Here is a 26,441-nt window from a genome sequence, read left to right as displayed (position 1 = left end):
GAACGGGGGTGGGCGAGTGGGGTTGAGGGAAGAGGAAAGCAGGCGTAGGGGTGAGGGGAAGAGGAAAGCAGGCGTAGGGGTGAGGGGAAGAGGAAAGCAGGCGAACTGCCACTCAAGCTAAGCCGACTATTACCCCTCTAGACTTTCCGACAACGTTTGGTTTTCACGGCTCAGAAAGGTGGCTTTCAAAACAAACTGCCAACTTCAGGCTTTACCCGTGTCAATGCGACCCCCACAACTGAACACAGCCCAACACCACATGGTGCGCACTGTTGAATTCAACCCATCAGACTATAGCGTGCACTATCATCAACCACAGTGTCCAGCACAACGCCCAAATACGCACAAAGTCCAAACGCTCACGATTTGGGTATGTCCTCATAGGGACTCAAAATTATGCGAGTTGCAGGCATAATTATGAAGTTGTAATTTCATTCATGAGTTTAAACAAATCCAACAAGGATTTTTTCCTTCCTTCCAAAACACTTCCAGACCGTTCTTGTTACATACAGTGATACACGCTCGCCCTTTCACACACACACACACGCGCGCGCGCGCGCACACACACACACACACACACACATGCGCACCGGCATCGGAAAGGCTTTAAGCAACATGACTAATCGATTTGGTCATATCTTTGTGAAAGACCGAGGACAATACAACTGAATACAAACGCCAACCAGGAACTGAAAGGCAGGACAAGTGTCATGGAAATAATCCCACACCTCCAATACTGCTGTGAAAAAATGGGTGGCGCTGTAGTTTTGCGACGCGCTCTCCCTGGGGAGAGCAGCCCGAATTTCACACAGTTCAAGAAATCTGTTGTGATAAAAAGAAATACAAATACAAATGCTGTATCACTGTTTTCTTCACAGCAATTCTTATTCCGTGCGCGTGTATGTGTGTGTGCGCGCGTATGTGTGTGTGTGTGTGTGTGTGTGCGCGCGCGCGCGCTTAAATGTGTGTGTGTGTGTGTGTGTGTGTGTGTGTGTGTGTTTGACAGTGTGCTGCATTCAATGTGGGTGGGCAAAACACTTCCAGACCGTTCTTGTTACATACAGTGATACACGCTCGCTCTTTCACACACACACACACGAAGGCTTTAAGCAACATTTCCCTCACTGAAAGACTTTCTTCAGCCCTAGCCCGAGTCAGTACCTGCGTCCTCGACCCCTCCCTGCACTCCCCCCTTCTCCACCCACTTTCCTCCTCCAACTATCCTTGGGTTTTAATTAATTATTGTTATTTTATCATTTAATGTGTGTGTGTGTGTGTGTGTGTGTGTGTGTGTTGTTGTTGTTGTTGTTGTTGCATTTACAGAAGGGACGGACGGAGGGAGCTTTGGGTTTCACGTGGTGATACGCTACAGGGACTGACGTTCGTTTCACACCACACTGACACAATCAGACTGAATCAAACCATTTATCAACTTTTCAAGAAGCGGGCCAGTTATATATATATATATGTGACCAAGCGTGCTATGCTTGCTCCAACACTATTCACGCACAAGCTGTATTAGCAGACGACAGTTTTCCCTCCTAACCCGCGCACAGAATGTGTGACGTCACTCTGCTTACATCATTTTGTCCTCGCCAGACACCTGCTGACTGCTCGACCAGTGTCGCGGGCAGTGTGTCGTGCGTGTCCCCACAACGGCTGACACTTCGCTACGTATCGCTGTAAGTACTAGTGTGTAGAATGTGTTGATTTGTAAATTGTATTATTCGACACTGTACTTGTGTTCATATGAGTATGTTCAGTTAATTCTTTGTTCAGTTATTGCTTTGACATGTTACTCACAGCTCGGCTATGATTGATCTAGAAATTGCCATGTCGTCATATGCTCGGAGCAGTGTTCCATTTCATTCTTCATAACGTCACAGTCAGTGACGTCTCTGTACACAGATAGTTTGTTCCAGAATGTTCTAGTGAGTGCATAAAGTTCATTCACCACTTAATGGTTAAGCCATGGTGGTTCTTCACTTACTATCTGGTCTATCAGTTTGCCAGTATTATATCTAAGCCACTGATTCTCTATCTTGTTTGTTATTCAGGTATTATCTTTCACACTAATATCAGTTGTACTGCTACAGTGTGCTCAGTACTCTAAGATGTGTGTAGTATTCTGCTGTTGTGATTTCACGATAGTGTTGGATTAATATCAGTTATTGGTCAAAACCACCTGATATGTATCAGTCTGTTAACTGTAATTTAGTTGTTATGCTCTCTCCTATACAGCTTACTCCAGTATAGTGCAACATGATAAACTGATTCATTTGAGTCACTTTGACACAGTATAAGCTTTATCTAATCTATACTGTCAGTGTACTTTCACCAAGTCAGCATCGCTTCAATCACTTTAACTGAGCTATTTAAATGTATTATCATTATGTTCTTGCGTATCCCAAACCCGAGTAATAGTCTTTCCATGTAATATGTATACATATGCTTTACTATTCACTTGTGTTGACATGTTGTACTTATGACATTTGTTTGTGTCATTCCAGGCACTGTCTTCTTCTTCTTAGTTCTCCTAGATATCTTCTTCTCTTAGTTTTTCTCCATGTAACTATTGTAAATAAAACAATAGAAAAACCCATTTGTGACTGGCCTCTATATGTCCCTGGCCTGTGCGTGGGATCTTGTCTATCCTTTCATTCAATCAATCAATTAGTTAAGTCTTTTGTACCCTATTAGAACCACTCGGAGCACGGCTACATATATATATATATATATATATATATATATATATATATATATATATATATGCCAAAGCGACAAAACTATTTAAGTACACACAATTCCAGTGTATATAAATATATCTTTTCTGTAAGGTCTGGAGGTACTGTCAAACCGCCTCAGGCCGTACTTTCTTTCTACTCCACTGGAGAACCATGCTGCATGCGTGGGTAACTCAAACTGCCCAAACACCCTCCCACCCTTCCCCAAATCCACCACCATTCCACTATAGACCTCTTCCTCCCTTACCTCTGACAATCCCCCCCCCCCCCCCCAGATCCCCCCCCCCTCGTCCCCACCCCCCATCTCGGGGACTGTTCCAGAAAAAAAAAAAAAAAGTGTTTATGAAAAGCGGCACATGCTCAGACTATGATCGTTCCACGTCGGTGAGCCTCAGGTCAGCCCCATGTATTGTCAGGAGTGCTGTCATGCTGAGGCCGGTCCAACGCTCTGTTCTACAATCTCACTCACGCAAGCACCATACACGCACGTATCCCCATCCCCCACCCCCACACCACTCGATCCTGTCTTGCCCTCTTCGATTCAAGTACTATGTGTAACGGATGGACTGGTCAGTGAATGGACGGGCGATCTACATTCATTTTGACCACAGGGTCTGTGCTGAACACAGTCCGTGTTATATGCGTTTGTGTAGGATCTGCTGTTTGAGTGTCTAGCTGAGCGACGCACCGTGTGAACACGAGAGCGAGAGAGAGGGGGGAGAGAGAGAGTTGGGGGGGTGGGGGGGGGGGAGTGCGCATCCCCATCTCAAGCTCACACATAAAACTACGACAAACAAAAAAAGAGAAAAAAAAAGGGAAAAAAGCCATCAATCAAAACATGCGACTCAAACACCCTGTAGACATGACACAACGCAAACATCCACGTGACTATAAAGCAGTCCGATCACATCTCGTCCATCGCATCCCCCAGGCAACATGCCGACACAATGTGTAACCAGCCTGGAGGAGACCCACACATCTGCACTTTCAATCAAAAGTCCCACCAATCTGTCTGCCCAGACTTCAAGCCACCTACATACTCTCTACCCACAAATAAAGACCGCCAGGTTTTAAGATGAAGTCCAGATGACGTCCCCCTGAAAGCAAGAGGTTTTCAGCAAGATGATTCCGGTTTGATGGCAAAGATGGATGGATGGTTGTCATGCTCTGTTTCTCTTCACAACTGATTTCTCTCTCTGTCTCCGTCTCTCTCTCTCCCTCTCTCTCCATCCTCGCCACCATCCTCCATTAAAAGCCGAGCTTCGATGACGTCATTCTGACGGTCGAGCATGAGATCAATATCCATTACAAGTCTGAATTCTCTCAGCATACGAAATCAGGATCTCTCTGTCTCTCGAAGAAAAATGGATGAGCTGATTTGGAATAGTTATCTACCACATGCAGAGACAAATTAAAACCGTGGGTGAGCAGGTGCGTTCGCGTGTATGTATGTGGCTGAGTCATGGGGAGACTCACTGGCAGACAGAGACAGGCAGACAGACAGACAGGGAAAGAGAGATGGAGAGGCTTGGTAGCATCCAGACTAATGCCAAGCAAATCTGCTGAAGTGATTTTATGTATCATGAGCAGAGATACGTAGCTCAGTGGGGTGCATGAGTGAACAAAACTGAGATGTTCTCACACGCTCTTTGTTCACTCTCCTATCCTCCTTGACCAGTGCGGTGTGTGTGTGTGTGTGTTGAGCAAGAAAGAGACAGAGAGAGAGAGCACATGTACACTAGCATGTTACACACATGCATTGTGATCTTTCTGCCAGCAAGTCTTCAAACATGTACCTGCTCTTCTGTCAGCAGTGTCGTGGGGGCCCAGTATTTTAGGAGAAACAATAAAATACACTAAGAACATGTTTCTATCTCCACAGGACACACATCCTGCAGAACACCGGCACCCATGTCACCAGACATTTCAATGCAAAAGATCATTCACTGCGTGACATGAGGTGCATGCTCATTGAGCAGGTCATCACAACCACGCTCACAGACACACAAGGGAAGAGTTCTGGATCAGCAAACTCAGGGCGTTCTATCCTCAAGGCCTCAACACTAATTCTCAGGACAGGTCAGGGACGGAGAGAGAGGGAGAAAAGGCAGGGGGTAGGAAAAAGGAGGGGGGGAATGGGGAGGGGGGGGGGGTTTGAAGGAAGGTGAACTGGACTGTCTGAATTTGACGTCATTGTAGAAACACGTCATCGTAGTGATGACGTATTTCTATAAAACGTCACTTTCATTCACAAGCAATGAGGAAGGCAAGCGCCGAAATATTTGCTGTCGGACAGTATTGTTTTTTTGTTTTCTTTTTTTATCATACACACACACACACACGTTTATGTAACTAACATGTGTGTTTTTCTTCTCTGCGTCTGTGAACTGCATGCGCACGTACTCAAAACTGCTCACGGACGCGCCAGTACACGCGAACCTCCAGGAATAAGATTTACGCAGCTTTCCAATCAATCTGAGGAACAATGGCTGCGGGTGAAGTCACTTGACCGGAACGACTATACTCTGTCCTTTCCACAGTTATTTACGGTTTCAATGAGTTGAGAGACAGACCGGTGGCTAAAAACAGGGTGTGTGTTTTTCATGCTCCTGTTGTCTAACGTACTGATCATAAAATTAGACCAACAAAAATGCCAACACGGCAAACGATGTCATGTTTTTGACATAGCCATGTGGCACAATCACAACAACAGAAATTGTCTTCAAACAATCATCAGTTGGAATGTGAACGTCCGTACACCCATCACTTCCGTTACTCAACAGTGAGGAGAGAAAAACACAGCAGAGTGATTGATAAATAAAGATACACATGGTAAATAAAAAGCTGCATGACACAGTCCCTGCAGCTGCATGAACTATGAGCGCCCTCGTCTATTTAGGTCATTTGTGTACATTCGCCATCACCCCATCCCCAACGCCTGTCCACCCTCTCCGCCCCTATGGTGCCGAAATCAATTTCATTTTGTTGCGCCCGCGCGCTGCCGCTCGCCCATCGATACCGCTAATGTTCTCAAATGCCAATTAATGTCCACGTGAACGACTGCACACGGTACGCGTGACAACTAATCGACACATCCTCCAGAGACGTGAGATCCGGGATGTTAACTACAAAGTGATGGACGTGAGGGGCGTCCAATGCATATTACCATACTCTTTCTTGTGGACGCTTTAAGTGCTCTGTCCCACTTTCGATCTGTCACACCATCTGTGTCTGAGATATTCTGGTTCCCAGTCTGACGATTCCTGGTATAGTGCGAACGCCTTTGCGTTCCAAACTTGCCCGCATTATCAGCGTTTGAGTACGGCTGAGCCACTTCCAACACATGCTTTATGGCTGCTCGTTTTGACTCCCGGGTTTTAGTGACCAAGAAAGATTGGCAAGATTGCAGCAAAACCAATGGTCTGGTTTGAGTCAATAGGCATCTGACGGCTGGTTTCCTATGGACCGGACACCGATTTGGCCAGGGGACAATGCATTGCCTGAACATGTCCTTCGTGGAACTGCCGGGGTGATTTTGTTGTTGTTTTATTTTATTTGTTGTTGATGATGTTGTTGTTGTGGCTTCTGTAGTTCATAACTTCAAACTGAGTCTTGTAATGACAAGACAGGTTTCGACACGTCACCCTAAGACAAAACAGTGTTCACCCTAAAACGCCATTTCTCTGGATCCGTGTCTGTAATACTTGCCCAAAGGGTTGACCGGGAAATCTTGGCTCCCGGTCCGCGTCCTACTGCTTCAATGCCAACACGTCTACGTCCTTGTCTGCAAGTAAGACATTTCTGTCAAACTGCTTTCCCTGAGATTATCCCAAGGCATCGCCGTGATCTCTGAGGGAAGGGTAGGGAGTGTAAGGGACGGGCAGGTGTTGGAATGGGCGCCAGACATGCTCGGCGCGGCAGAGGGATAACACTTCAGTGGAAAGCTGAGACGACTGCGGCAAACAAGCCCTGTTAATATATTATACTGGTAGACCGAGCCAGAGGTTTTGAACTGTCCAATGTTGCCAACACCTCTCTCGGAGTTTTCTAACTCTGATGGTCTGTGGGTTGCGCCGATATTTCCTCACCAGCGTCGGCGGCGAAGGCGCCTCATTCACGGACTTATAGATCCATTCTATTGAAGTCCGGGATGGCGGGTGGCAGCTCGTGGCTCTGTCGCTCCCTTTGCTTGTGGTCGTTTGCAGACGTCGGTCGTACAGGTCGTCGACGGAGCATGATGTCCAGTAGCCATGGAGACGGCTATGCCGTCTGACCCTTCCTTGACGACCATACGACGTACGCGGTGAACAACTCCTTCGCAATGCAACGGACTGCCGCCTTTGACACAACTGACCAACGCAAAGGAAACAACTCAAGACTACCGGCTGTATCAGCATGGCCTTCATGGCATTCGCCAATAGGTCATTAAACTGCACTGAATTTTTTTTTTTTTTTAATTAAAAAGGGGGTGTTGGGGGCGGGGGGGGCCCGGGGGGGGGGGGGACGGGGGGTAGGAGTGGTGAGCCCTCCTGGCAGTGATATGGTCTGCACACAATCGCAATCATGGGTCGCTGATAACGACTGTGCCTTCATATATTCATACCAGTTACAGCTTAATATCAATCTAGGTGAATCAAGGAGAAAGGGTGGCTGGTTCGCCATCTACATACTGTTCACCCATTCATATTGCCTTCACGTGTTTTCGCGGCAGTTCACATGAAAAAACAATTCCGAATGTCCCCAGTCAACATCCTGGGGTCGCATCGCCCACACCTAACAGCACTGTAAAACACTGTATGCAGTGCACTCCACCCACATGTGCAAGATACCACCCTCATCCCGCCTCATCCTCCTCTCCCATCTCCACATTCTCACTCACTAATAAATGGATGCTACACACACACACACACACACACACACTGCAGGACACCCGGTTTGCAACTCTAACAAGGCGAGAAGCCTATGTAGTAATGACAGCAGCTGCATGTGTCAGTGTCATCTCGATAGTCCGACGAGTCATCAATCGGACGATCATTAATCCGACGTGGCAGTAGTCCAACGTTTAAAAGTCCGACGTGGCGATGGTCCGACAGGGCAACAGACCAACGTGTCAACAGTCCGACACATTTTTCTTTTTGTCCGACTGGCATTGGTCAGACGTTCGTTAGTCCGAAAACATGTATAATCTTAATCACACAGTGACTGCCATCGTGGATGTATGAATCGGTCTGTCCGTCTGTCTGTCTGTCTCTCATCTGCCTCTCTTCACTTGTCAGTCGGTATTTCACTATCGGTGTCTGTTTCTCACCCACCTCTCTCTCTTCTCTGTCTTTCTCTCTCGGTTTCTGTCCTTGTCCCCCCCTTCCCCTGCCCCCACCGCTGCTCCTTGTATACATGTTTGTCTACATGATTCCAATTGCCCAGCTACATTCCTGCCTGCCTGCCTCTCTGGGCGTCTGTCTCTCCCATCACCTCATTCTTCTCTATATCTCACTCGCTCGTTCGCTCTCCCTCTCTCTGCTTGTGCCTCTGCATGTCTGTTCTGTCTCTGCCTCTGTGTGTGTGTGTGTGTGTGTGTGTATGTGTGTGCGTGTGTGTGTGTGTGTGTGTGTGTGTGTGTGTGTGTTTAAAGCCAGAGTGTATCCTTCCGAAAACCAGTGTATGCATACAATCATTTGTATGCTTCATGCTTAGGAAAATCAGATGCATTTTTACGTTAGGGCATGTGCGTGTGTGAACACTCTCTCTCGCGCGCGTGTATGTGTGTGTATGCGTCTGTGGTTGTGTCTGTATGTGCATATACCTATGACGTGCGTGTGTCCGTTAATATACGTTCACACACACACACGCACACACACACACACACACACACACACAGAATGACAACCAGTTTGCAACTATTGACAAACCTCTAACATACAAACATAACTATCTAAATAATGTCCAACCAGTTACTTGTATTCGAAATTGCGGATTCCCAATTTATTTACAGAGCATAATAGGATTTTTTTCTATAATACGACCTCCATACATCATTATTGCTTTTCTATGTTTGTTTCTTTTTTGATTCACTTGTGTCAACAAAGTGAGTCTATGTTATAACCTGGTGTTCGGTTGTTTTTCTCTGTGTGTGTGTGTGTGTGTCCTTGGTAAACTTTAACATTGCCATTTTCTCTGGAAAAACTTTGTCTACCAATACCAAATTTGGCTTAAATACAGTAGGAAAAAAATCTTCAGTCATACAAATAACTGGTTGTAAGTCTCCCGAATTAAGCTGTATTTCCGAATCATTAACGGTTTATTTCGTTGATATTCCTTCCGAAATCCGAAAAATCTAAAAACCGTTTCCCACTGAGTTACGAGAAGGTAGGTTGTGTTTGAAGACGACATGACCTCGTTTTTCTTATTCACAATAAAAAGGAAAGAAATACAAATTCTGGACAAAACACACACAGTGATACAAACTACACCTGTTTACAGCATGTACATATTCTAAAGTGGACAATGAATTAAATGGAATGAACATAAGAGAAAAATTGAATTGATCCTTTCTTTCAGCCCATTGTCGACGGATTCGTGCAGATCTAGAAATCTACCATATGTTGCGATGTGCTTGAACTACAGTTGAAGGGATGGCAACATCTCCTTTACCGCCGAAATAAAAGAATAACCGAGATATAATAAAGCACACAAAAACATGAATTAAACGGCGTTATTACGTCCACTACAATTAGATCTACTCACGAAGAAAACGTCAACAGTGCTTTAAATACTAAATGTAGTCAAATGACGTCAGATGCGCCACAGCAGTGGGGATTAGTCTGGTTGCTCCCGAACTGAACATGCATGGTTCGATCCCGCTCGCATGCTGTTATACTTTCATATTTACCTTTAGCGACACACACAACAGAAAACTGACTGACAGACTAATAACAATTTTGACAGACGAAAGACAATATTGACATGATGACATTAATAGCAGAAGGTCAGAAATGAGTGGTAGGTTTAGAGTTCCACGCGCAAAAACATCTCGCTACATAACTTCATTCATTCCTACAGCCATTCGCGCACACAATCAAAACATTCAATACATTAGCTCATGAGTGAACCCCCACTCCCAAACCCCCTCGGCACAGCAACACCTAAACTTCACCAGCAGACGAGTGCATGGAAGCAGACATGCGTGCATGTGGGAGCCAATACACGGGTAAACACACGCAAGCGTTTCTGTGTGTGTGTGATCGGAAGTGATTTTTAAATATTTTCTTAGTTTACTTGGATTTCATGTATCTTAATGCTAATGTACTAATTTTATTGGCGTGACATATGTTATGTGCGTGCATACGTGCCTACATCCATGTGTGTGTGTGTGTGTGTTTGTGTGTGTGTGCATTTTACTTATATATACGATTTATTCCCTGGATGTTTTTATAAATGTATTGTTCTACAATACCTTATGGTCTTAACGTGTGTGTGTGTGTGTGTGTGTGTGTGTGTGTGTGCGCGCGTTCGTGCGTGCGCGCATGTCATTTTTAGTAACATATACCTTTTTTTTGTTGGATGTTTTCATTTGTAAATATTCTTGTGCAATACCCTATTGGGGGCGGGGGGGAGGGGGGGAGGGGAGTCATCGTCAGCTATTGGGAATTATTATTTGACTAGTTTTAATCTCTTCTCATGTTGGGCATGATGATTTTATGCTAGTGTTTACAACGAGCCTGTGATTGCACAACTTAATTTCCATGTGGATTAATAAAGTGTTTTTGATTTGATTTGATTTATGACTGAATAAAATAAACATATACAAGAAAGGAAAGGCCTTCAAGACTCACTTGTGACACACACTTAAAGAAAAGGGGAAAAAAACTTTATAAAAATAAAAAATCAGTTGCTTGAAATGTGTTTTCTAATCGTTATTATAATCATATACAGCTTCGCGGGGGGTGTGGGGGGGGGGGATTATAAAAATCGAAAATTAGTTTGTTGAAATGTGTTCTCTATTCGATATTATAATCATATACAGCTTCGCGAGAGAAAAAAAAGGAAAAAAGAAAAGCTTCGTCTTTCCACTCACTGAGAAATTACCGACACATTCCATTCAATTTCTTTTTTTTTTCTGTTCATTCTAGTTAATTCAGTATCCACTTTAAAACATTCATATGCAGCAAACATGTCGATTATTATTTAAGAAATTCTTTTAATTTGGTGGTAAAGGAGACGTTGCCATCGCGTCAGACTTTGCAACATGTTTTGTCAAGATCTGCACTGAGCAGTGCCGTGTAGACGAGGCAGTGAAACGGTCGATTTAAATTTTCTTTTCTGTTCATTCTAGTTAATTCAATGTCCACTTTAGAATATTCATATGCAGTAAACACGTCAATAATGTAGTTAGTGTCACTGTATGTGTTCTATCCAGAATGTTTATTTCTTTTTTTTAATTGCGAACAAGAAAAACGAGGTCATGGCGTACTGTCACCAGACAACCGGGAAGCTGCATAGGGGTAACAGCGGTTTTCGGAATCTGGACCGAACATAACGAAATAAACTGTTAATGATTCGGAAATACGGCTAAATTCGGGATACTTACAACCTATTATTCGTATGACTGTGAAGATTTTTATTCCTACCATGTTCAAGCCAAATTTGGTATTGGCAGACAAAGTATTTCCAGAGAAAATGGCAATGTTAAAGTTTACCATGGACACACACACACACACAGAGAAAGAAAGAAAGAGAGAGAGAGAGAGAGCCGAACACCGGGTTATAACATAGGCTCGCTTTCATTCAACAATGAATGATGCAAGATGAACACGAGAGGCAAGGCCTTCAAGACTCACTTGTGATACACTTTAAAAAAAAAAAAATTAATAAACAAATTAATTAATCGTTAAAATATGTTCTGTATTTGTTATTATAAAGCTTCGGGTTAAAAATTTTTTTTAATGCTTTTCATGGGCGATAAATCGATTGCGATATTCCAAGTGATAACGCTGTTTGAAGCATATCATTTTGGTTACAAATACAAATTCTGGACAGAACACATACAGTGACACAGACTACATCATCGACGTGTTTACTGCATATGAATATTTGAAGTGGATACTCAATTAACTAGAATGAACATAAAAGACAAATTTAATGGACCGAGTCTTCCCGGCGGGTGTAACAAAACTTGTACATATCTATCTAGATCCAGAAAAAAACAAGAGAGGCAAGGCCTTCAAGACTCACTTCTGATACACTTTTTTTTTTTTTTTTAATCTAGTCGTTAAAATGTGTTCTGTATTTGTTATTATGAAGCTTCGGGTTTAAAAAAAAGACAAAAAAAAAGGACCAAAAAAAAAAAAAAAAAAAAAAAGAAGTCCTGATTCGAACACCGCGTGTTCAGGTGAGAAGAAACTGTCTTACCCAATACACTATCGTGGCTCCTTAACTGACGTTAAAAAATTTAACATTTAAACATGCTTTTTTAAGGGCGATAGATCGATTGTGCTATTCGCAGTGAGAACGCTGTTTAAATCATATTATTCTGGTGTATCTTGGGTATTCAAAAAATCTTTAAGGGCAGTTAAAAATTCTTTTTAAGTCCGTGGTAAGGAGACGTGGCTATCGCAGCAATCACACTGCAACATTTAGCCGTTTTCTCTGGATCTCTAGATAGATGTACAAGTTTAGTTACACCCGCCGGGAATGTACGACACAGTCGATTCAATTTCTCTTTTATGTTCATTCTAGTTGTATAGTTTTAAAGTTGATATGAAAATTGAGTATTTTGTTAAACTAATAACATGTAGAGCCAAGTACAAGTATTTCTAAACAAATCTGTCTCTGAATAAATATTTAACGGTCTCCTTCTCCAACTTTTCCAACTTTCCATCACATCTTATCGTGTATTGTCGATTGAATATAGGATTGAACGGGCAGGTCAACAACTTGAAACAAAATGGCGTCCTTCACGTTCGCGAGGAATATGAGCACGCACTTTGAATATGTATAAATATGTGTACGCAATTGATTTTTGCCCATGACTTTCAGGGCTCAGTCAATAGATCTATAAATTCCACTCGTAGTATTGATTTTAGTATTTTCCGAAAAAGACCACTTGGGCGAATGAACATAGTGAAAGCCCTGTACGGTCAGAGTAAAACACACAAGCTTTTTATGTATAGAGTATAATTTCAAAATGTAATGTTTAAGATGAGAAAGATCAGTTTAAAGCAAATTAACCCCCCCACCCCCCTCCCCTCTGCATTAATTACAGATTAATTTCCCATTTTTACTATCTGCATCAAAGACATGCACCAGAAATATAACTTCCGTGCTCAGTTCCTGTTTGAACAAAAAATGACTGCTCTTTTGTTGTGTCAGAATATCAGATCAAAGTGCCAAGTTTAGAGAATAAAAAAAGAAAGAAAAAAAGAAAGAATATAACAGTAAATTCAGTTTGCATATAATTTAGCTTTTTTATTTTTTTGTGCCCATCCCAGAGGTGCAATATTGTTTTAAACAAGATGACTGGAAAGAACTGAATTTTTCCTATTTTTATGCCAAATTTGGTGTCAGCTGACAAAGTATTTGCAGAGAAAATGGCAATGTTAAAGTTTACCACGAACACTCAGACACAGACACAGATACACACACACACACACACAGAGAGAAAAACAACCGAACACCAGGTTAAAACATACTCACTTTGTTTACACAAGTGAGTCAAGAAGAGAGAGCTTTTCGTGAAACTGATGATAGAATATTCCACACACACAACCGATCACCGGGTTAAAACATAGACTCTGTTTACACAAGTGAGTCAAAAACGGCTAAATGTTGCTGTGTGATTGAGGCGATGGCCACGCCTCCTTTACCGCGGACTTTAAAGAATTCTTAATTTTCCATAATAAATTTTTAATGGCCGAGATACACCAAAATGATATGATTCAAACAGCGTTATCACTTGGAATATCGCAATCGATTTATCGCCCATGAAAAGCATTAAAAATTTTTTTTAACCCAAATACAGAACATATTTTAACGATTAATTAATTTGTTTCTTTAAAGACGGCTAAATGTTGCTGTGTGATTGAGGCGATGGCCACGCCTCCTTTACCGCGGATTTTAAAGAATTCTTAATTTCCCATAATAAATTTTGAATGGCCGAGATACACCAAAATGAATTTGTATTTCTTTCCATTTAATTGCCAACAAGAAAATCAAGGTCACGCCGTCACTCACGCTTTGTTTACACAAGTGAGTAAAAAATGGCGTATAAAGTATGTCATTTTTGACTCACTTTGACACAAGTGAGTCAATGTTTTAACCGGGTGTTCGGTTGTCTGTGTGTGTGTGTGTGTGTGTATGTGTGTGTGTCCGTGGTAAACTTTAACGTTGACATTTTCTCTGCAACTACTTTGTTAGTTGACACCAAATTTGGCATAAAAATAGGAAAAATTCAGTTCTTTCCAGTCATCTTGTTTAAAACAATATTGCGCCTCTGGGATGGGCACAAAAAAATAAAGAATGAAGCCTAATTATATGCAAACTGCATTTACTGTTATATTTATATTTTTTGTATTCTCTAAACTTGGCACCTTGATCTGATATTCTGACCCAACAGCTGGAGCAGTCATTATTATCATTTTTTGTTCAAACAGGAACTTCTTTTGCTAAGCACGGAAGTTTTATTTATTTTGCAACCGTTTTGGTGCAGATAGTAAAAAAGGGAAATTACTCTGTAATTAATGCTAGGGGAGTTAATTTGCTTTAAACTGATCTTTCTCATCTTAAACAATACATTTTGAAATTATACTCAATACATGAAAAGCTTGGATTTTTTTTTTTTAAGTGTATCACAAGTGAGTCTTGAAGGCCTTGCCTCTCTTGTTTTATATGGCGTTGCCTCTCTCTCTCTCTCTCTCTCTCAGCGCTTTCGACCTTTATCATAGTTTATGTTTGTTCGTATGTCTGTCTGTTGCACACCCACATCGCGAGCTCCACACTCAGCTAAGTCCAGAAAAGACGATGAGACATAAGGGCACAATGTTTTAGTCAAATACATTCAGTCCATTGGGACAGACGGTCTGTAATTGGCATCAGAATTTCCAGCTGGTTGTGCTGGGTGTGTAAATCTGTTGGATGGCTGTGCAACACATGTCAGTAATGTCAGGTTGTCCCTCTCTCTCTGAAGTGTTTAGTCTCCATCTTGTCTTCTTTCTTTCTGTCGGTCTGTTAAGGTCCTGGTACTTGTTTGTTTCATAGTGTCTGATGTCCGTAAAATCATTTCTGTGTCTGTCCTGTTTCACTAACATACTTTACACTATCGCACATGTCTGACACTCTATGACGTATATTTGACGACTTACATTTCATGTGGTCCCTGGTGTAATAATGAGATCAGTTTGTTGCACTTCTTAATGTTCGTATAAATTTATCTAAGATGGTTTTGACACAGTACACATCTCGATGTACTGCATTTGTAGCAGCAATTTCCTGACACTTGTATTAAGATTATAAATTCATCTTATATAATAATCAACACTTAATTTTACACTCATCAGAAAGAAGGTGTTGAGCTCTATCTTTCGCGACTTATCCGACGTAAATCGGTTCAGGAATCATTTAGAAATCTATCACTGAACATATTGTCACAAACACACTTCTTACCAGATTTAGCCTGGTTAGGGACCTTTTGTTTCACGGGCTACGCTTGCGTCATTGCAGTCCGCTTAACTTGCATAAGTAGGGACAGAGCGTGGTCACAGGTCATTTTCACCTGAACCAGCCTCTTGCTGTTTCGCAAGCAGTGTGTGTGTGTGTGTGTGTGCGTCGTCCCAGAGGCTGACATCTCGCTACGTATCACTGTAAGTACTAGTGTGTAGAATGTGTTGATTTGTAACTTGTATTGTTCGACACAGTACTTGTGTTCATATGAGTATGTTGATACTGCTTTGTTCAGTTACTGCTTTGACATGTAGTCACAGCTCAGCTATGATTGACCTAGAAAATCACCATGTCGTCATCTGCTTGGAGCAGTGTTCCATTTGATTCTTCTCAACGTTACAGTCAATGACGTCTCTTGACATTGATAACTTGTTCGAGAATGTTCTAGTGCGAGCATATGACGCGTTCTTTCTCATTTGCTGTCACTGATGAAGGGGTTTTTTTTGTTTTGTTTTTTCCTCAAGGCCTGACTAAGCGCGTTGGGCTACGCTGCTGGTCAGGCATCTGCTTGGCAGATGTGGTGTAGCGTATATGGATTTGTCCGAACGCAGTGACGCCTCCTTGAGCTACTGAAACTGAAACTGATGAAGGTTATGTTCCTTTTCCCCTTCGGCGGCGGAGGAGATTTCAATATTGAGCACAAGCTTAGCTATTTTGATATTTGGCTTTGGTGCAACTGGATAACATGTGTAGGTTCACTCACCACTTAATGGTTAAGCCATGATGGTTCTTCACTATCTGGTCTATCAGTCTGCCCGTATAATATCAAAGCCACTGATTCTCCTTGTCTGAGCAGATATGCTTAATTCTCAGACACTGGAAATATGGTACACTGCGAGGGCAATGACTTGGATGGCAACTATTTGAACAGCGGACACATGTTTGCCATAATATGTGTACATTTTTGAACAGTCATGGGTGACATTGCCATACTCTGGTTCCAAGGAGAGTAAGAACTTCGGAAATGGATTCAGTGGATCAACACACTACATCCCACAATGAAGTCCACCACAGAATACGGTACCAACAACAACAACACACACACACACACACATATATATATATACATATATATATATATATCGCACCAGGGCGTCAGTCTTAGCACCAGAGAGGACAGACTCACCACAAACCTTCATACTTTCATGTTTACGAAATGATGATTTCACTGATTTAATTTATCTTTTCTCTGCGCGCGCGCACGCACACACACACACACACACACTTCTGCAAAATGCTTCTTGGTGTACATTCTACAACTCTATCAGAACTGGGCAGATTTCAAATTGGAATTCATATTGCATGCAGTGTTCCTAGCCACTGGACTTTGCAATGGTAGCCATATCAAAAAGGTTGAACCAACAAAATACAATTGAAAACCCTTCGCTACTACTGGGAAAAAAACACACAAAAAAACAACAACCACCTTCACAGTGTAGGATTGGGTCTTGTTTGGATTATCCGTCGACATTTACTAACAACTGACTGAAATTTACAGTACGACAACAGTTACGAAATAAATATTCATACATTAATTGATTTAATTATTATAGATAAATGAATATTATTATATTCAATTTTGGATATAGAAAAAATTAATACAACTGATTAGACGTCTACAACAAAATTAAAAGAAGCTATAAGTGCACATGATTTGAATATTGAACGAGGAAGATTCACAAACATTGAAAGAGAGAAAAAACAGGATTTCAAAATGTGTAATGCTGTTGAAGATGAACTCCATTTCCTAATACGTGCACCTTATTTCATACTTGCCAAACAATCTAAAATTTTACAATTCTACAACTATCTGTGCAACCATCAGATGTGATCAACTGAAAGATATGGGACAACAACCTGAAACCATGTGACTTTTTCAACTGCGATGATTGTTAAAAAAAACAATTGCCAAATAGATTATGTATTTTGAAACCATGTCACTTATTCGACTGTGATGATTGTTTAAAAAAAAAAAAAAAAAAAAAAAAAGCCAAATAGATTATGTATTTTGAAACCATGTGACTTATTCAGCTGCGATGATTGTTATGTAACAAAGTACACTTAGCGGTATGGGGTGGTTTACCTATGTTCAAATTTTGGATAAGAAGATAAAAACATTCAAAAGAATAATTTTGGATCATACTGTCATGGATCGATATCCTGTTGGCGATGCCACTTTTGTAGCCGTGGTCACTGAAGTGGTGATATAATACAGGGACAGTACAAAAGAAAAGAATTACTAAATTACTGAATTGAAGAGCACACAGATGAAAGGATAGAAAACATCCCTGCAGGCCAGAGCTATATAGCAGGCAAGTCACAAAAGGGTTTTTTTCTATTTTTTTGTTACAATATTAAGAGAAGATAAGAAGAAGAGGAGAAGGAGACAATGCAATAGAATGTTAGGCAGCTGTGTGTGAGACACACATTGTGTGCTCAAGAGCTGTGCCTCGGAAAGTGACTGGCAGACGCGCAACAGCTTTCAGTTCAAATTCGAATCTGAATAGTCTTACGCCACAGGAGTTACCTCCTCATGTCAATGGTTGGACACCGTCACTGCAGTGAAACTGCCGTCCGCTTTAAGGCATGTGCTGTGAGTTGAACTATGGTTAGTAGCCAGCTGAGCACTTGGCTACATCTCCCCTCATCGTTTGAAATCCATCGTCCACAATGGTTATGTAGCCAGGCACTCAGCTGGCTTCAATAACTGTTTCATGCACAATCTATTGCAGACGCCTTTTCCACAGCGAACCTGCTGTCCTTCAACGGCTCACACAGAATGTGTGACGCCATTTCAAATTTTGCATGTGCGCCCCTTCTTAACATACTCCAAACATTTAGTAAATCAAGTCTCTGTATCATTCGCTACAATATTATTTTTGTTGTGTTTACACACACACTTTAATCAGTTAGAAGGATGTTTGATTTCAGTTTAACCGTTCATCAGTATAAATATTTCAACTGATGCTAAGCTTATGTCATTTTGTCCTTCTTGTCACACTTAATGCTACAGTTACAATTCTGTATGTGACTGTTGTTGGAAACAAAACCCACACCACTATAGTGTTTGGATGAGAATAGATCAGGCATTTAGAAATTACAAAGCCGATCTTCTTTGTCGACACTTAATGACATTCACTCCACAACAAGAGTCGCTCGACGCCATTGGGTTAGGGGATGCACGGGAGGGGTAGTACCTCTAGAGGGGGGATTTGTCACGCTCTTCCGGGAGTGCTTCGTCCTCTATTGGTCCCCACCAGCACCCAGGTCTCACCTATGGGTCCTAGAAGCTGCTAGCATGCGGCAGCGCCCAACCCCCGGGCAACGGCCTTGACAGGCTGGCTAAACTAGGTGAGGGTAGCCGACGGGTCTCAAACCGTCGGTGAGTTAGGGCTTGTCTACCCAAGCATGTGAAGACTGGATCCGGGGGACTCTGCGGAAGAAACCTTCATGGTTCAACAGAGAGGAAGGTGGTTGCAGCAGAGCACTGTGGAGTGCTGAGGGCAGGATGAGGCACATAGGACATCCTGGTCGTCCACTGCATCCGTTTCCATCTCCAGTCATCTTGGCCTCATCTTGCCACTGGATACAGACGGTCTCGGACAAGAGAGTGAGGTCGACGGTGCGCAACTCCTCCTCACTATAAACAAAGTCATCACGCAAGTCATCAGTCATCCTTCATTCCATACCATCATTTTCACCAAGCCCTGTGGCGACAGGCAAGTGATGAAGCGACAGGTGAGGGTACACTGGCAGTCGTAGCCGCGGCCCTGCACACAGGCGACTCAGGCCATAGGGTCGTTTTTCACTGACTGGAGCAGCGGTGGAGATTGGCAGCCCCCTGAGCGACTGAGCAGCCCTCTTCAGGACAGCACTGCTCACCTCCATGGCATGAGGAAGGGGCTAGAAAAGGTGCCCTAAACATTGCCTGCTCCACACCACCCTAGTCAGCATACAGCGGCTGACGGGGACCCTACTCAAGTGGTCGACACACAAAGGAAAGAAAGAAGAAAACAAGGAGCACCCCACTGACCACTGCCACATGGAACGTGCGTACGCTTCTGGACAGAGGCGACTCAGACAGACCACAGAGACGCACAGCACTCGTTACGAGTGAACTAGCCAGGTACAACATCGACATTGCTGCTTTAAGTGAGACCAGACTGGCAGAAGAAGGCGAACTCTGCAAGCGAGGCACAGGCTACACCTTCTTTTGGAGTGGTCGCGGATCTGAAGAGAGACGTGAGGCTGAAGTTGGCTTTGCAATGAAGACGACCCTTGTTGGCAAGCTGGCTGGCCCCCTGAAAGGAGTGAGCAATCGCCTGATGACGATGAAACTCCTTTCTGCAACGGGAAGAAGTTTACCACCATTGTCAGTGCCTATGCGCCCACCATGACCAACCCGGATGAGACCAAGGACAAGTTCTACGAGGACCTGAACGCTGTTATCACCACTGTTCCCAACGCAGACAAGCTCATCATTCTTGGTGACTTTAACGCGAGAGTTGGCTGTGACAGCACCTGGGAAAGCGTGATTGGGAAGCATGGGGTTGGTAACTGTAACAGCAGTGGTCAACTACTTCTCCAGACATGTGCCGAGCACAACCTTCTTATCACAAACACCATCTTCTGCCTCCCTACCCGTAACAGGACGTCATGGATGCATCCTCGCTCTGGGCATTGGCATCTCATCGACTTTGTCATTGTCAGGAAGAGGGACAGGCAGGACGTATGAGTCACGAGGGCCATGTGCGGCGCTGAGTGCTGGACAGACCACTGCCTTATCGTCTCCAAGCTCAACCTCCACATCCAGCCCAAGAGACGGCCTCAGGGTATGAAAGCACCCAAACGCCTGAATGTCAACAAGCTGGAGCTAGGCAACATCAAGCAGAGCTTTGCTGACACCCTGGAGGAACGCCTCGAGTCCACCGTGCTGGACAACCAGAATGTGGAGGCAGCATGGGGCGCACTGCATGAGACGGTGTACAACACTGCCATGGAGTGCCTTGGTCCTTCTGCCAGGAAGCACAAAGACTGGTTTGATGAGAACTGCACTGAGATCAAGCAGCTGCTGGAAGACAAACACCAAACCTACAGAGCCCACATTGAAGATCACAAGTCACAGTCAAAGAAAGACATACTGAAGAGCGCACGCAGCACCATCCAGCGGAAGCTGCGGCAGATGCAGGATTCCTGGTTGAGCAACAAAGCTGATGAGATCCAGGGCTCTGCAGACAGGAACGACATGAAGAACATCTATAACGGCCTGAAAGAAGTCTACGGTCCCACCACCTCTGGATCTGCCCCACTCCTCAGTGCTGTTGGTTCTACCCTAATCACTGACAAGGACGGGATCCTTGAGAGATGGGCTGAACACTTTGACAGCGTACTGAACCGCCCTTCCACCATCAATGATGAAGCCATCGACTGACTCCCCCAGGTGCCAGTCAGTGAGTCGTTTGATGCCATTCCAACTTTGAAGGAGACCCAGAAAGCTAAACCCCTGACTCAGATTCCATTCCAGCTAAGGTCTACAAAGAAGGTGGTATGGTGTTGACTGAGAAGCTTCATCAGCTGTTCCAGCTCATCTGGCAGCATGAGGCAGATCCACAGGACTTCAAAGACGCTTCCATCATACACCTAAACAAGCGCAAAGGAAATCGTCAGGCCTTTGACAACCATCGTGGAATATCCCTGCTGTCCATCGCAGACAATACTCTGGCCAGAGTGCTACTCAACCATCTCATAGTGCACCTTGAGCAAGGTCTCCTACCAGAGAGCCAGTGTGGCTTCCGGAAAGAACGTGGGACTATCGACATGGTGTTTGCTGCCAGGCAGCTCCAGGAGAAGTGTCAGGAACAGAACGCCCACCTTTACTCCACCTATGTCGATCTGACCTAGGCCTTCGATACTGTTAGCCTCTAGAGATGGCCTTTGGAGAATCATGGCAAAGTACGGATGTCCCAGAAAGTTCATCACCATCATACGGCAACTACACGATGGGTCCAAGACAACGGAGAGACTTCAGAACCATTCCCTGTCTCCAACAGAGTCAAGCAAGGGTGTGTTCTTGCCCCCACCCTGTTCAGTCTCATGTTTTCAGCCATGCTGACAGATGCCTTCAGAGATGCTGACGTAGGCATTGGCATCAGGTACCGCACAGATGGCTCACTCTTCAACCTCAGGAGGCTTCAAGCAAAAACCAAGGTGGGGACAGACACCGTCAACGACTTCCTGTTTGCTGATGACTGCACTCTCAACGCTGCCTCCGAAGCTGACATGCAACACACCGTCGACAAGTTCTCTGCTGCCTGTGACAACTTTGGCCTCACAATCAGCACAAAGAAGACTGAGGTGATGCACCAGCCAGCTCCAGGATAGCCTTACGTTGAACCAAACATCTTCATCAACGGGCAATGACTGAACGCGGTGGACAAGTTCACATACCTGGGCAGTACACTCTCTCGCACAGTTGTCAACGACGGCGAGGTAAATGCCAGACTCGCCAAAGCCAGCGCTGCCTTCGGCAGACTCCATAAGAACGTTTGGAACAGGAGTGGCATCACCCTGGAGACGAAGCTCAAAGTATACAAGGCCATAGTTCTCACCACACTGCTCTATGGATGTGAATCATGGACGGTCTACAAACGCCACGCCAAAAAGCTGAACCACTTCCACACCACCTGCCTCAGAAAACTTCTCGGCATAAAGTGGCAAAAGAAGATCCCTGACACAGAGGTGCTCACTCGTGCAAACTTGCCCAGCATCTACACCATCTTGATGCAGGCCCAGCTGCGCTGGGCAGGCCATGTAGTTCGCATGCCAGACCACCGGCTCCCCAAGAAACTGCTGTACGGCGAACTCCAACATGGCAAGCGCTCCCATGGAGGCCAAAAAAAGCGCTTCAAAAACACTCTGAAAGCTTCTCTGAAGGCCTTCAACATCAGCCACGACACATGGGAGCTGAATGCAATGGACAGACCAAAGTGGCGTTCAGCTGTCCACAAAGGCGCCAAATCCTGTGAGGCCAACAGAATCGCTGCAGCAGAGCAACACAGACAGGCCAGGAAAAGCAGTGCCAGCAAGTCCCTGACAGCCACCACCATCCCGTCCACACTGCATCCGGGCGTGAATTGGCCTGACCAGTCATCTGCGCACCCACAGAGCCCAACTCACCCACCCCCAGGATGACTAGATGGTCCTCATCGATCCCGACGGACGAACCACCACCACCACCACCATTTAATTAAACATCACTTTTGTTGGATGAGTAAACTGCAAGTATTATATACTGGCAGAATTATCGCAATTCCATCTTGAAGTCTATTTTACTTGCGTTTGCCTACGTTGAACTGATTTAATGCTGTTTGTAATTTTCAGCAGAAAGCTCGCTAAAACTTACCCTTTTCAGGTGGTTTAATTAAGATTCATCTTAAATAATCAACTCCATTTTATACTCATTAGAAAATGGGTGTTGAGCTGTTTCTTTTGTGACCAATCTGACGTAATCTGGTTCAAGAATCATTTAGAAATCTATCACTGAACACCTTGTAACAAACACAATTCTATTCAGATTTAGCCTGATTGGGGGACCTTTTGTTTTACAGGCCATGTGAGCGTCATTGCAGTTCGCATAACTTGCACAAATAGCTACAGCAGGTGATGACTGGTCACTCTCCACCTGGCCAGTCACTGGCTGGAGCCTGCTCTCTCTCACTCTCACTTGCTGTGTCGGACACAGAGTGTGTGTTGTGTGTGTTGTCCCAGAGGCCAACATCTTGCTGCATATTGCTGTAAATGCTGTGTGTAAAATGTGCTGATGGTTTGTAAATTGTATTCTTCAACACAGTACTTGTGTTCATATGAGTATGTTGATACTGCTTTGTTCAGTTATTGCTTTGACACGTAGTCACAGCTCGGCTATGATTGAACTTGACAATTGCCATGTCGTCATATGCGTGTAGCAGTATTTTATTTCATTCTTAACATCACAGTCAGTGACGTCTCTGGACACTGACAGTTTGTTCGAGAATGTTCTAGTGAATGACGCATTCTTTCTCATTTGCTGTCACTGATGGTTAGGTTACTTATCCTGCTTCAGCGGAGGAAATTTAAATGTTGAGCACAAGTTTAGCTATGTTGATATTTGGCTTTGATTCAATGGATAACGTTAAGTGCATTCACCACTTAATTGTTAAGCCATGACAGTTCTTCCATCTTTGTGTTGTGCACTGACTTGCTATTTGGTCTGTCAGCTTGCCAGTATTTAATATGAAAGCCACTGATTCTATCTTTTATACATGCTGATATCAGTTGTACTGCGACAGTATGCTTAGTCAGGACTCTAAGGTGTTTGTAGTATTTTGTTGTGGTGATTACGAGAGTTGAATTAATGTCAGTTATTGGTTAAAACCATCTGATATGTATCAGTCTGTTACTTGTAATTTAGCGATTATGCTCTCTCTTATATGGCTTACTCAAGTATAGTGCTACATAATAACTGATACATTTGAGTCACTTTGACACAGTATGATCTTTACTTAAATTTATACTGTCAATGTACTTTCACTAAATCAACTTAGCTTTAACCACTTTTCAACCACTATTGAAATGTATTAGAAATGTCAGTGTTTGGTCTTCATACATATGCATTATCTTATCCTATGTTGTTGCTTATCCCAAACCAAGTGGTAGTCTTTCCATGTAATATGTATACATGTGCTTTACTATTCACTTGCATTCCTGACATGTACTTAATTACCTTTGTTTACTTGTGTCTTGACAGTGCACTGTTTTCTCTTTATCTTCTCATCTTCTTTATTCCTCATCTTCTTAATGCTTCTTCTTCTTTACATACTTAACTACTGTAAATAAAACAACAGAAAAACCCTTTTGTGACTGGCCTGCTATATGCCCCTGGCCTGCGCGTGGAACTTTTCTATCCTTTAATACAGATCATTAGTAATTCTTTTGTACTGTCCCCTTCTATAATAATAAACCACTCGGGTACACGGTTTACAGTTCATTAAAAGTAATGCTTGTGAGCAGAATTAGCTGAGCAAACAAGACTGACTGAGAAGGTAAAGGGAGATAATTTTGTTGATAACAGATAGCAAAGTGAAATTTGAAGTGACCGCAACACTCCTATTCAAAGTGACATTAGCCAGGTTAAGTTATGGGGTTTGAACTTTGTCAAATGCATCCCAAGTTAACTTTGAACAATTTGATATAGAGAAGGGGTCCCCAGTAGGTTAATAAAATATCAAGTTGGAAAGCATTCAATTTTGTGCCCATCAATCTATGTATCAACACTGTCAGACTTACATGTAGAATAGCATACATGTATAAAAGCATAGGTCACAGTGACATGAATTATTTTAGCATGTTACATGAGGTTAAGCAAGAAGAGAAATAAAAAAACAACAACAACATAAAACATGAATTTTGCAGAAGTATCTGAAATGAAAACAAAATTAAAGCATGAACAGGAATGATATGTAGAATAACATATACAGCATTGCTTCAGTTCAGCAAGAATTTAAAAAAATGAAACATGTAGTACTGGCATCATGATAGTTCATTTTTACATAACAGAGTTCATAGAGTTCTGGAGGTCAGTCGTAAGGACCTTCTTGGTGTAGGAGCTGGTAATGAAGGCAGCTCTGGTGCTGCTTGCATGGTGGAGGCCCTGGGTTTTGGTGTGGGCCTGACCAGCCACACACCGTCACTGTCAGCATCAGAGTCAGACATCTTGTCCTGGTGATGCAGTGGGGTAGGTTTAGTAGGTGTGACTGCAAGTGGTTGTTGAATGCACCTCTGCCTTGTGGGGCTGATTACAGGTGGGAGAGGCATGTGTGGGACCACAGCATCAGGTATGGTGCTGTGGTGCCTCCGTTGTCTGCGCCTTCTGCGTTGTCTTCTGCGTTGCAGGTTTGAAGCTGCTGCAGGTGGCATGGACCCCTGTTGCCCAGCATGTGTGGTAGTGACAAACAGGTTGCTGACCACCACTGGATTTTGGCGGTCAGTCTTCTGTCGCCTGGTCCTCAGGTAGCACCGTTTGTGTCAACACTGGTCCTTGGTGTAGCTAGACCTCTCACATCAGACACAGTGTGGAGGGTCTGGGGCCCAGTCAGCAGCACAGCAGCAGGGATGAAGGGCTGGTCCTGGAGGATGTGGGCTGTGTGCTGGCAATGGGTACTGCTGCTGTTGTTTTCACAGGCTGTTGATCTCAGGTGTGAGTGTGACCAGCTGAGCTTACAGGAGAACAACTGTCTACACCTGGGCAGGTGTTGTAGGTGTCGCTGTCCTCCCTCAGCCATCGCTGGGCCTCCTTCTTTGCTGCCTTGAAGGGGGTGTCAGGGTGGTCACATATGAAGTGCCTGATATTGCACCTGAGTGCGGCTGGCTGAAGGCCTCTGGCAAAGGTGTTGCGAAGGATGCTTGCTGGCACCGGCATCACCCCATCTTCAGCCTTGTTGACCTTGGTCCACAGGTACTGTAGATCGGATGCGTAGTCTGCAATCATCTCCTTGGGCTGCTGCTGTCTGTTGAAGAAGTCTGTGGCAAGGGCTGTAGCATCTCATTACTCTCCCCAGTTGTCTTCTAGCAGTGCTAGGATTTTGACTGGGGTGTCTACTTCTGTCGCTGGCTGCCTGATGATCTCCTGGCAAGCTCAGCCGGCAAGGGCTGAGATCAGCCAGACAGTTGTCGCATCATCCAGGTGCTGCAGATGAAGGATCAGTCTGGCCTCCTGAATAAAGTTGTCAACCTCTCTGCTGGTTTCCTCACTGGACAGCGTCCAAAATTTAGGCAGGAAGTCGGATGAAGCCATCTTGATTGCGTGACGTTTCTTCTTCGTGGACTTGAAGTACCTGCTGCACTGTCTTCTCTCTTCTCCTATGTTAAACTAAACCTCGTGACTGTTAATTCAACCTCTTGTCCCTGTACCATCCTAGCTCACAGCGCCAAGTTGTCACAAAGTAA

The 26,441-nt window shown here is 43.8% G+C and overlaps 1 protein-coding gene across 5 annotated transcripts in view; it reads right to left on the bottom strand.

Moving 5' to 3' along the window:
• The window catches only part of LOC143295991 (estrogen-related receptor gamma-like), an 84,707-nt gene that overhangs the window by 15,668 nt on the left and 42,598 nt on the right, over positions 1 to 26,441 (bottom strand). The window lies entirely within an intron of this gene.

This window comes from Babylonia areolata, chromosome 21, assembly GCF_041734735.1.
Source record: "Babylonia areolata isolate BAREFJ2019XMU chromosome 21, ASM4173473v1, whole genome shotgun sequence".
Lineage (NCBI taxonomy): Eukaryota > Metazoa > Mollusca > Gastropoda > Neogastropoda > Buccinidae > Babylonia > Babylonia areolata.
This window is presented reverse-complemented; position numbering and strand designations above follow the sequence as displayed.